Raw genomic sequence first — 13,708 nt, 5'->3', positions numbered from 1 at the left:
TATTCGAGAAATTTTAAACGTTTTCAAATATATTATTACAAATACTGTAACTTTTATTATTTTGTCTGTCTTGTTATATCTGAGCAAATCAAATGTAAATCATAAATCTCTAAAATTTATCTCCAAAACATTAACAATCGTCATTTCATTTCGAATTCAATTTCAAAAAAATAGCCTAATTTACACAAAATTGAAAAAGTGCTCCCGTATAGTCACAGTCTAAACGCATTTGCAAATAATTCTGTGCGACTTTTTCACTTATACTGTGCTTGACTTGGCGGCATTTTCACACTTTTCAATAGTTTGGACAAAATTGGAAAATATTTTATGGAAAGTAAAAAAAGATGTAATTATTTTTTATCTTCAAAAGCAATTGTTTTGTCAATTCGAACAGAAAGTTTTTTAGATCATTCAAATCGGACGCTTAGTTCACTCAAAAACTGCCATTTTTCGCACATTTAGCCTTGTATCTTCGAAATGGCGGGACCTGTCTTTGTCAAAAACTAATCACCTCTTCTCCCAATCATTACAAATTGAATGTTTTTTAGATCATTCAAATCCGATACTCCTTTCTCTCAAAAACTCGATTTGTATTTCTGCACTCTTTGCTCCGTATCTCCGTAACGGCTGGACCTGCCTTTGCCAAAAACTAATCAGTACGTTTCCTTATCAATACGAATCGAATGTTTTTTGAATTATTCAAATCGCTTCATCCGTGTTCCCAAAATCGTCGACAAAAATTTGTATCCGAACACACACACACACGCACACACACACATACACATCTATTTTTTCCAAGGAATGCCAAAATGTTCAGAAACCTTTGAAACGTAAAGATATATAAAAAATTTCATTTTCGATTTTTTTGCGATTACTATAACTTGCCCTACGGGAAGTTAATAATAATTACAAAAATGTTGGCAGCTTATATTTTGGCTGATGCTGGTTACGACGTCTGGTTGGGCAACGCACGTGGAAACAAATATTCCAGACATCACGTGTCCTTAGATCCTGATGCTGAAGACGATCACGATTTCTGGAAATTTAGGTACAACTATAATACACCATATTTTATATTTTCCATTTAATATATGTCTATTCCCCAGTTGGCACGAAATTGGTACCCAGGATTTACCAGCAATGATCGACTACGTGTTAGAAACGACGAATCAGAGAAGTTTGTCCTATGTTGGTCATTCCCAAGGAACCACTTCATTTTTCGTAATGACTTCAGAAAGACCTGAATATAACCAAAAGATCAAATCTATGCATGCTTTGGCACCAGTGGCGTACATAGGACATTGTTGGAATCCTTATGCTTTGGCGGGGATGCCTCTGATAATAGCTATAGAGGTAATAATATTAATGTTTATTTCTTCAAAAATAGGTCTATTATTCTTTACCTTGTGTAGTTCTATTTTTATCCCTGTGTCTATTTTTAGAACCTGGACAAGAAATACGGTCCCCGAGAAATGTTTCCAGCAAACGACGATCTGACAAAAATAAGTAACTTTTTGTGCTCGGACGAAAATGCTATAAGAGGTGTTTGTGTAAAGCTATATTTAGCAGCTTTTGGGTTCGACCCATGGAACGTGAATAGGGTAAAGATTTTAGAGTACATTGAACCCAAAATTTGAAATAAAAATTGATGTTTTCGGATTTTAGACACTGATTCCTGATATAATGAACAACATTCCGGCAGGTGCTTCTAGTAGACAGTTTATACATTATGCGCAGTTGATCAGAAATAGTAAGCAATAGTAATTAGAAAATTCATTTAATTTATCTGTCACTATTTGGATATTTTTGCATCTATTCATCACCTTTCGGATATTTTTGCTTCTATCCATTACCCTTAGGACATCTTTACTCTCATCTATCACCATAATAAATAAATATCTGAATGCCAATAGTTCTGCTTACCAATTTTTAATTTTTATAATTGCTAATTTTCATTATTTCTGGTTGCCAATTTTTATATTTCTGGCTGTCACCTTTTCATATTCCTGAGTTTTCTTATTTATGGTTATCAATTTTTTTATACCTATTTTTTAAACCTTTTCGTTGTCACCATCACTTGTTTCTGGTTACCATTTTTCCTTGTTTTTCGCAGACAATTTCCTTGTTTTTAATGACCAATATTTCTATTTGCTGGCTGTAAATTTCTTTTTGCTACTTTTTAAATTTTTTGGTTACCAATTTTCCTAATTTCTGGTTGCCACTTTTCCTATCTCTGGTTACCAATTTTCTTGATTTCTGGTTATCATTTTTTGTGTTTTCCAGAAAGATTTGCAAAATACGATCACGGCGTTTTGGACAACAAAGACTTGTACAATTCTCTAGTGCCACCAAACTACGATTTGGCCCAAATAAGTTGCCCTGTTGCCCTCTATTATGGAGACATGGACAATCTGGCAACACCACAGGTAATAAAAACAATTACATATTCTTGTACAAGTATCACTTTAAAATGCAATTTTAAAGTATATCGAGTTGCTGTAAGGCTTTATGTTGTTAGGCAAAGTTGTTGATAATTTAATTTTAAACAAATTTGCTTCACACATCATCCATATTAAACAAGTGGTTTAAAATTTATAAACGATTTAAAGGATAAGTGCATTTGAATGAAGTTGAGATTAATGTTTGTTTTCAATGGCTATTCTAAAGTATACCTAGCTATAGAACGCTATAGTGTTAGAAAACTTTGTAGATAATTTAGTTTTGTATAAATTTGCCTAATATTTTATTCACTTTGCAATATTTTCAATCAGTTTAAAAGTTACAGGAGATTGCACCTATAAATAGTCTACTCGCCATACGTGAAAGTAATGCATTTTGGCAGAGCGTTAGGATTGCATTTTAACATTCATTATAGATTTTAAAATATTCTGTGTTATTGTAGAGTTGTTTGTTATTAGAAAACATTATAAATAATTTAATTTTGTACAAATTTCTCATACACATCATTTATATATACCGCATAGTTTAAGATCTACAAACGATACAAAAAAATATTGCACAATTAAATTTGTCGCTGTATATTATTTGCACTATTACTATTTCTGCCAAAAAAATAGCACCGTGGGCTGTTATAAATATCAGAATAAATAAATAAAAGTTTTTTACAAATTTTATTTCCGTTTTTAGGACGTCAAACACTTATCCAAAGAGTTGCCAAATGTTTTGGAAGTATATCGAGTTCCGCACGATCGATGGAACCACGTGGACTTTTTGTGGGCTGTTAATGTTAAAAAATTGTTGTATGACAGAGTTGTTGAAAATATCGAAAAATATAATTAATTTATTAAATAAATTCATATATTTATTTATTTACTTTTGCCAAAAGTTTCATTTATATCAAAGCAACAGTTTAAAAGTTACAAGAGAAATAGTAAACAAAAGCACTTCCAATAAATAAGTAGTGAACTCATTTAATATGGGTTCATATTTTTGTATTTTAGAGTATACCAAGTTGCTGTAGGGTAACATGATATCAGACAATATTATAAACAATTTCATTTTAAACAAATCTCCCAAATATACCATATTGTTTGGACAAATTGTTTAAAAGTTACAAGATATGTGTTAAACAAATACACAAATTAAACCAAACGCTGCAAACATAATTGAAAACAGTACGGGCATTGGTAGACATTTATAATAAAAAGTATAAAAATATAAATATAAACAATATTTATAACAAACCAAAAATGATGAATTGTAGATTCACAAAATATTCGTTAGTTTAAAATAATCGTTGCATAAAAAGCTTAATAAATACCTAATTAAACCTTTATATCAGTCTTCACATAATCATTTTTTATAAAGAATTTTATTTATCTAAGCCACAGGTATAAATATTTAAAATAATTCCAAATTATGCAAAAATTAAATCAAACCAATTGTATAATACAAAATTTTATCAACGTTAAACAATTATTTTAAATACTCTCACGTCCAGATTGATAAATTTGGAAGATTGTTTATTTAAGAAAATGTGATCAAGCACCAACTGTAGATATTTGTATTTTTCCATTTATATTTGTTTAATTATATATATATATATTGCCACAGTTGTTGCCATGGATAAAAAAAATACAAATATTGGAGGTGGTTAGGTTCAATTTTTGATCAACAAGATCAGTGAAAAATTTATTTGGTGGTGACAATATGAAGTTGATGGTTGCTGTTTTGGTTTTTGTGGTTGTGGGTGCAATTAAATGCAGTATTTTGGATAATATACCACTTTTAGGAGCCATAAATCAAGACAGTGACCAGGATCAACAAGAAACACCTGATGATAACCTTGGTGATATTTTAAATCCATCTACAAGTTTACTTACAGCTGATGGCGAGGACCAATCAAATCTGATCCTCGATATCCTGATGGAACCATCACAAGACAGTCCTTTGGCCACAATAGGAGAAATTCCAAGAGACCTCACCTTAGGTTTAACAAGTTTTGCAAATTGGATGGGATTGACACAACCATTTGATAATGGATTTGCAGATATATCACAACTCCTAGTATCTGCTGTTTACGATTTAGATATGGAGCAATCTGCAGGGAGTCATATGGCTGGCTTGATACAGCAAAAAACAACGGTAAGGGTAAAGGATACAACTTGTCAATAGACAAACTAATTTGGTTAAATTTTAGACAGATCTGATACAACAATACGAATATCCTCATGAAACTCATCATGTGACAACTGAAGATGGTTATATTTTGGAGATGCATAGAATTCCTTACCAAAACAATATCGTGCGATATCAAGGTGTAGTTTTTTTGATGCACGGTTTGTTATCGAGTTCTGCAGATTTTGTCGTTATTGGTCCACAAAAAGCTTTAGGTAAATTTTCATCTTAACCCTTCTTTGCATGGCGATGAAAATTTCAATTATAATATTTAGTCAACAAAAAAGTTCTTAAAACCCTTGTACTGTAAATTTGTTTGATGGAAATTTACATCACTATGCAGTAGTACCACTTGTAATGTATGGCAAAGATTTTTTTGTAAATGTTTTTTTTGTGTTGTTTTTTGAAGAAGCAGATTATGATTTGTATAATTTCTTTGGTATATTATTCTACATGTCAATAATCAAAATTCCTAGCACAAGATTATACTGGTCGCCAAAGTTCGAATAATAAACATATGGTGGGATTAGATCTCATTGATAGCTTTTTGGGCAGAAATCATACAACAAAAAGGTCTAAATAGTGGTATTTGCACATTTTTTTATCTATTTGATCGAGTTATTATAAACTCTTAGAATGTTTATAAAAAATGCTCAAGAAAGAGGTGAACGTAAAAAGAGTCGGCTTACAATGGGCCAAAATTCTGTAAATGTGGTATCAATTTGTGCTTAAATAAAAATATTGATTATTTTTTAAATTATTATAAAGAGTAAAGAAGATTGAGTAAACAATATATTTTATATAGTTCTGAGCTAGATATGTGACAATGCATGATGATGTAAATTACCATAATATTGTTTTTTACATAATACATACTTCTTTTTACATAAGGATTTTTTTAAATATTTTTCCTTCAATCTAGAGCATTAATTACATCACCCTGATTTATTTTATTAAAATAGAAAAAATCATGCAAAGAAGGGTTAACAAAACCGTATTTGTATTAAAATTGTCGTGATGTTTTAGCATTTCTTTTACACGATATTGGTTTTGATGTTTGGATGGGCAACGCCAGAGGCAACAAATACTCAAGAGGACATTTGGAACTCAACAGTGCTACTGATTCTGAATATTGGAACTTCAGGTACAACTTTATAATTCAACAACATCAAGCAATGTAAATTTTTGTTCTATCTATTACCAGTTGGCACGAGATTGGTATCAAAGATTTACCAGCTATGCTAGACTATATCCTGGATACAACTGGTGAACAAAAGTTGACTTATGTAGGACATTCGCAAGGAAATACTGCTTTTTGGGTAATGGCATCAGAAAAACCAGAATACAACACCAAAATTAAATCAATCCACGCTTTGGGACCAGTGGCTTTTATGAGCCATACAACTAATCTAATTCTTAACTTAATGATGCCTTTGTTGTCTGGTGGACTGGTAAGCAATAATTGGTAATAATAATAATTCACTATAATTGGTAATTTATAGTTAATCCAATTGATTCCAATTGTTGTCCAGCTGCTGACAAATTTCTTAGGCCAGTTTGAGTTTATGCCATCTAAGGGTTTTGAGACATTGTTTGGAAGACTTTTATGCAATGATGAGGATCCTGTGCAAATAGCATGCAGCAAATATATTTTATTGCATTTGGATACAATCCTTCGCAATTGAACGCGGTAAGGGTAAAAAAAACTAAAATTAACGATTTTAAGAAAGTTGACGTCCTATTGTAAAAAATTTAGAATTGTTTTTTTGGCCCTTGCTCTACAATTATAACTCAATCGAATAAAATCAGACTATCTGATCAGTACGACTCGCCAATATTTGTTTTCATCACAATTTATTGACAATGACATCACATCAGCAAATTGCAAGTTGTAATCTGTGCCAATCTGTCCAAATCTTAAGCGAATCTTTTATTTATTTATTTACATATTTATCCACGATTTAGCCTAAATCAATAATAATAAATAATATTCATCAATCTTTTAGACTTTGATACCAGAAATCTTAAACAATGTACCAGCTGGAGCCTCAACAAAACAAATGATTCATTATGGCCAACTAATTGTCTCCAGTAAGTAAACACCAAACGTAATATTATTGATATATACAAACAAATCATCAATTTTTTAGAAAAATTCAGACAATACGACTACGGACAATTAGGCAACTTAGAGCTTTATGGATTTCCTGAACCTCCTGATTATGATTTATCCAAAATAACGACACCAGTTGCTTTGTACATAGGACCAAATGATAATACAGGAACTCCTGAGGTAAATAGACAGTGAACTTATTTTCACTTATATGTATTGTTTATGTTTTATATATTAGGATGCTGAAATTTTGGCATCGCTGCTGCCTAATGTGATTCTAAACTTTTTGGGTCCAGGACCAAATTGGTCGCACGTTGACTTTATTTGGGGCGAAGACGTCAAAGAATTACTTTATGATAAAGTTATTGATACAATTATGAAATATAATGTTTAGGATTAAAATGTTATTATTAGATTTTTATGTTAGAATGTTGCTGGAAAATATTATAAATTATTTAGTTTTGTACTAAACAGGTCACAAATAGATATAATAAAAAAATGCACATCCACGAAATTAGTCTATTATTAACTTCCCGTAGGGCCATAAACCGAAATTTTTTGTATTTCTCGACATTTTGAAGTTTTCTGAACATTTTGGCATACCTCGAAAAAAATGGATGTGTATGTGTGTGTTTTGTATGTCCGCATTTTTTCGTCCACGTTTTCGGGCGCACGGATCAACCGATTTGAATGATTTAAAAAATATTCGATCCCTATTGATAGGGAGGTGTGTTGATTAGTTTTTCGCAAAGGCAGGTCAACCGTTACGGAGATACAGAGCAACGAGTGCAGAAAATAGAAATCGACTTTTTGAGAGAACGGAGTATCGGATTTGAATGATCTACAAAACATTCAATTTGTAATGATTGGGAGAAGAGGTGATTAGTTTTTGGCAATGACAGGTCCCGTCATTTCGAAGATACAGAGCTAAATATGCAAAAATTGGCAGTTTCTGAGTGAACTAAGCGTTCGATTTGAATGATCTAAAAAACTTTCTGCTTGTATTGAACAAACAATTGCTTTTGAGGATAAAAAATTATTACATCTTTTTTTATTTTCCATGAAATATTTTTGTAATTTTGGATTAAAAATGAAAAAAATTACCCAGCCTGAGCAAAGCCTAAGCGCCACTCTGGTACAAATGTTTACCCAAGTGCATTTAGACTGTTTATGTACGGAAAACTTTTTCAATTTTGTGTAAATTAGGCAGCTATTTTTTTTAAATTGAATTCGAAATGAAAAGACGATTGTTAATGTTCTAGAGATAGTAAAAATAGCAAAAATAATGAAAATTTGCTTTAAAGTTGCTTTGAAATTACACATCATTATACAATGTATAGACAGTTTCATTTTGTGTTAATTTTCCAAATAAATAAATTAGTTAAAAAATTATTTATTCAAAAAGTTGATCAATTACCAAGCATCACCTGTAGATATTTGTATTTTTTTTTCTTACTTGCTCAATATACATATTGACACAGTTGTTACCATGTCTGATGGCAAAAAATAAATATTGGAGGCGGTTTACTTCAATTGTCAATCAATAAAATCAGTGAAAAAATACATTTGGTGGTGACAATATGAAGTTGACGGTTGTTGTTTTGGTTTTCATGAAAGTTAGTGCAATAAAATGTAGTATTTTGGATAATGGACAACTTTTAGGAAACAAGAATGATGACAGTGGCCAGAATCAACAACAAACATCTGATGACAACGTTGGTGATATTTTAAATCAATCTACAAGTTCACTTTCCCCCGAAGACCAGAAATCCCTTACAGCTGATGACCACAAAGACCATTCAAATCCGGTCCTTGAAGTTCTGACGCCACCACGAAATGATAGTCCTTTGGCCATTATTACCGAGATTCCAAAAGACATGTCCTTAAGCTTCACAAGTTTTGCAGACTGGCTAGGATTGACACAACCTTTTGATGGTGGATTTGCAGATATATCACAACTTTTAGTATCTGCTGTTTACGATTTGGATATGGAGCAATCTGCAGGCAGTCATATGGCTGGCTTGATACGGCAAAAAACAACGGTAAGGGTAAAGGGTACAACTTGGTAATAGACAAACTAATTTGGTTAAATTTTTAGACAGATCTGATACAACAATACGAATATCCTCATGAAACTCATCATGTGACAACTGAAGATGGTTATATTTTGGAGATGCATAGAATTCCGTATGAAGACAAGGCGCAATATCAAGGCGTAGTTTTTTTGATGCACGGTTTGCTATCCAGTTCTGCAGATTGGGTCGTCGTTGGTCCACAAAAAGCTTTAGGTACATTTTCATCCTAGCAAAACTGTACGTGTATTAAAACTGTGGTGAATGTTTCAGCATTTCTTTTGCACGATATTGGTTTTGATGTCTGGATGGGCAATGCCAGAGGCAACAAATACTCAAGAGGACATTTGGAACTCAACAGTGCCACTGATTCTGAATATTGGGACTTCAGGTACAACTTTATAATATAACAACACCATGCAATATGAATTTTTGTTCTATCTTTTACCAGTTGACACGAGATTGGTATCAAAGATCTACCAGCTATGCTAGACTATATCCTGGATACAACTGGTGAACAAAAGTTGACTTATGTAGGACATTCCCAAGGAACAACTTCCTTTTGGGTGATGGCTTCAGAAAAACCAGAATACAACACCAAAATAAAATCGATGCAGGCTTTGGCACCAGTCGCATTTATGAGTCATGTAACTAACCTAGTTGTAAACCTGTTGGCAACCACGTTATCTGGTGTACTGGTAAGTAATTATGAGTAATCTAAAGGATAACTTGTATTTGATACAATTGGTTCCAAAATTTTCCAGCTTGTCACAAATTTATTTGGCCAATTCGAGTTCTTGCCGTCTAAAGGTCTTGAGACATTGTTGGGAAGGTTTTTATGTGCTGATGAAGATCCTTTGCAAATGGCATGTACCAACATGTATTTTATCGCGATAGGATACAATCCTTCACAATTGAACGCGGTAAGGATAAAATTGTCATCTTAAGATATAATCTGCGACAATCTTTCAATATACCTTTACATTTTTAGACTTTGCTACCAGAAATCCTAAACAATGTACCAGCTGGAGCGTCAACAAAACAATTCTTACATTATGGCCAACTCATTGCCTCCAGTAAGTAAACATCAAACATGATATTGATAACAAATAAATGTTTACACATTTTTTTTAGAAAAGTTCAGACAATACGACCACGGCCAATTAGGCAATCTAAAACAATACGGATCTCCAGAACCACCTGAATATGATATATCCAAAATTACGACACCAGTTGCTTTTTACACAGGACCAAATGATAATTTGGGAGACCCTGAGGTAAATAGAAAATAAAACTTTTATATTTGTGTACATTGCTTTTTTATATTTTAGGATGCTGAACAAATGGCATCGCTCCTGCCTAATTTGGTCGTAAACTTTTTGGGACCAATACCTCTTTGGACGCACGCTGATTTTATTTATGGAAAAGACGTCAAAGAATTATTTTATGATAAAGTTATTGATACAATTATGAAATATAATGTTTAAGATTAAAAATGTTCCTTATTGGATTTTGCAAAGTTGCCAAATTTATCAAAATTAAAGTTGTATATATGCTCTAGTTTTTAAGGCGCAACTTTTTTTAGAACAAAGATACTAAAATTTGGTAAAAGAAACTTAAAATTTAGATCAAATTCACCATCAAATGAAAACCTTGATTCTTTCCTATCATCTCTAGTTAAAGTTCTACAAGTGTTTTGATACAAATAGTTTGCCTCATATATTGGTGAATAATGTTTCTTAATTAAAATAAATAGTTTATATCATATAATTTATATTCTTGGTGTCTAATTATTTTATCAATTATCTATCGATTCGCTCCTGATCAAAACTAATTAAAAAAATTATCGGACATCAATGTGACCTCCACGAATTCGCACGATGATAAAAGATAAGATTAGATAAGATAACAAGATATTCGTCATTAATTAAAAAAATCAATTGTCAAATTAGTCGTACTAAAATTATATCAATCACTGTCAATCAGAAAAAAATTAGAGATAATATTAACATTATTATGCTCTTTTATCTTCCTCCTGTGCAAAAAATTATCTTTTTCTATATAAAGGTGAAAATTTTGATTTGAAGACGTTTAATCAAATATTTGATTGGAAATATTGTTACGATAAATTTTGATATTTAGTGATAAAAATGAAATTTGGAATATTTTTAGTGTCATTTTTCTTTGCTGCAACTTTTGTCAGCAGCAAATCTGTGTATCAACCAAAGCCAATAATTGACCTTAATGCAGTGGTAAGTAATTGATGGAAAAACAAGATTCGTTGTTTTCTTAAATAGTTTAGAAGATACCCAGAGATCGACTAAGCATTCATAATTGTTTAGCACGTCCTACAAAATTGTGAAATATTGTGAATTTTGCTTTGGTTAGTTTCCACGTAAAATATTACTAAAAAATCTAATTTTTCTCCCAGGAGAAATAATTGCAGCCGAAGGTTACCCAAGCGAAACCTACAACGTGACCTCCGAAGATGGATACATCCTAACAGTCCACAGAATACCCTTTAGCCCTTCAAAGGTCAACCAACAAAAGGCGTAGTCTTTCTGCAACATGGTCTTTTGTGCAGCTCCGCCGATTGGTTGTCATGGGCAAACAAAAAGGCCTAGGTAATAGATATATACACTAAACAAATTACAAGACATAATGACAACATATGGTTTGTTCTAGGTTTCATCTTATCTGACGAAGGTTATGATGTGTGGCTGGGCAATGCAAGAGGCAACACGTTCTCTAAAAGACATATCACTTTGGATCCTAAAAAAGATGCCAGAAAGTTCTGGGAATTCAGGTACGACTTAAACACCATCATGCCCAAAATATTTACTTAGGAACTTAAAAAACTATGTTTACTAGTTTAATATTTAACTAGTTGGTATTGGTATTTTTCCTTGAGGCAAGTTACATGAACTTCCCGATTTGTGTAAACAATCGACTTAATCCATGATAGATAAATTAATTTATGAGTGATTAAAAGTATATTCGAAGTGGATTTATTACCCATTATTAAAAATCGAACACGGCAACCCGGTCAAAATATTTTTTAAAAGCAAATTTTCAAAAATCAATAATTTTCATAATTGAGACAGTTTTTCTGTAGGACCTTAATTGTTTAGTATGTTCATTAAGACCAAGCATTTATCGTTATACCAGGTAAATCATCTAATTTTAATTTTAACAAATGTCTAAAGAACTACTCATTTTCTCAAACTTTAATGAATTTTTAAAATTGAACTACTTGTCGTAAGGCCGTAATATTTTAGTAAGTTCTATAAGACCATGATATATATCGCCCAAAAAAGTTCAATAAAAATTGGCTTAAATTTTTTTTTCAACAGTTAATTACAAGAAAACGGCTCGGTAGATTTTCACCTAAATATCATTCCCAACTAATATCTTTCGAACAGTTTTTGATTTCTTAAAATCGATTCGGTAGTATGAGCTTAAATGTCGACGAAAAGTTTAACACTTTCTTCCAAATTACAAAGAAACGGCTCGGCTGATCGTCGCACAAAACTGAGAAACGATAATCCTCATCGATTTACATCAAATGGTTTTTGAATTTCTGAAATCGGTTCAGGCGTTTTTGAGCAAACGTCGATGAAAGCTTTAATTTTGACAAATGCCAAAAAAAAACAATTTTTGCAAACTTTGACGAATTTTTAAAGCTAAACGAGTTGTCGTAGGGCCGTAATATCTTAGTATGATCTAGAAGACTATGGTTTCTACCGTCAAAAAAATAATCATGAAAATCGTCGATTTTTTTTTAAACTTTATTACAAGAAAACGGGCCGGCCGATCTTTACCAAAAACTAATCAGCACGATTCCCAACCAATATCTTTCGAACGGTTTTTGAATTTTTAGAATCGATTCAGAATTGCAGGCTAAAACGTAGACGAATAATTTTCACTTTCCTGCGATTTATAAAGAAACGGCTCTGCCGATCGTCGCACAAAACTGACAAACAATAGTCCTCATCGAGATACATCAAATGGCTTTTAAATTTTTGAAATCGGTTCAGCCGTTTTTTGAAAAACGCCGATTTACGACAAAAAATCTGTTCACATACACGCACACAACATACACACACACACATACTTTTTCCTTGAATTTGGTTTCATTCGATTCAGAATGGCTTGAAACGTCGAGAAAACATAAAATTAGCGAATCGGATTTTTTGATGAAAACAAACTTCTCCTTCGTGAAGTTAAAAAATCAACCCTTCTTTTTCCATCAATTACTATCTATAAATATTTTAATTTTTTTCAGTTGGAACGAAATCGGTATGTACGATTTACCAGCTATGATCGACTTTGTGTTAAAATCCACTGGTGAATCCAAATTGAACTACGTTGGTCACTCTCAAGGAACAACATCGTTCTTTGTGATGGCTTCTGAAAGGCCAGAATACAACAATAAATCAAATCTATGCAAGCTTTGGCACCTGTTGCTTTCATGTCCCACATGAACAGTCCAGTTGTTAGAATTTTGGCACCTTTGTTTTCAAACTTGGAGGTAAATATAATTCATACTCAAAGACAACGTACATCAATGTTCTAATTATTTTTTTAATGTTTTTGTAGTTCCTCACCAGTGTAATTGGTTTACACGAATTTCTGCCAACAAGTGACTTTTTGGCAGGTGTTTGCTGATGGATGTGTAATGATGGACAATGGACTCAAGAGATTTGCTCAGGGGTTCTTTTCTTACTTTGTGGATTCAATGAGGAACAACTGAACTCTGTAAGTAACCAGATCACTACCAATGACACATCAAAATTCTGATCAACTGGACAGATTTTTAATAAATTGATACTAATACTTAAATTTTTATCAAAAACTTAAACTTCTGTCAACTAATTTTTTTTGA

At 32.1% G+C, this 13,708-nt stretch overlaps 2 pseudogenes; both read left to right on the top strand.

The window, feature by feature from the left end:
* Positions 1 to 8,331: 8,331 nt before the first annotated feature.
* LOC113372814 lies at positions 8,332 to 10,310 on the top strand (annotated as a pseudogene).
* Positions 10,311 to 11,067: 757 nt separating this feature from the next.
* The window catches only part of LOC113372813, a 25,565-nt pseudogene continuing 22,924 nt past the window's right edge, over positions 11,068 to 13,708 (top strand).

Source organism: Ctenocephalides felis, unplaced genomic scaffold (assembly GCF_003426905.1).
Source record: "Ctenocephalides felis isolate EL2017-DRISC unplaced genomic scaffold, ASM342690v1 CF-g0.4_SCAFFOLD_01604, whole genome shotgun sequence".
Taxonomy (NCBI): Eukaryota; Metazoa; Arthropoda; class Insecta; order Siphonaptera; family Pulicidae; genus Ctenocephalides; species Ctenocephalides felis.
This window is presented reverse-complemented; position numbering and strand designations above follow the sequence as displayed.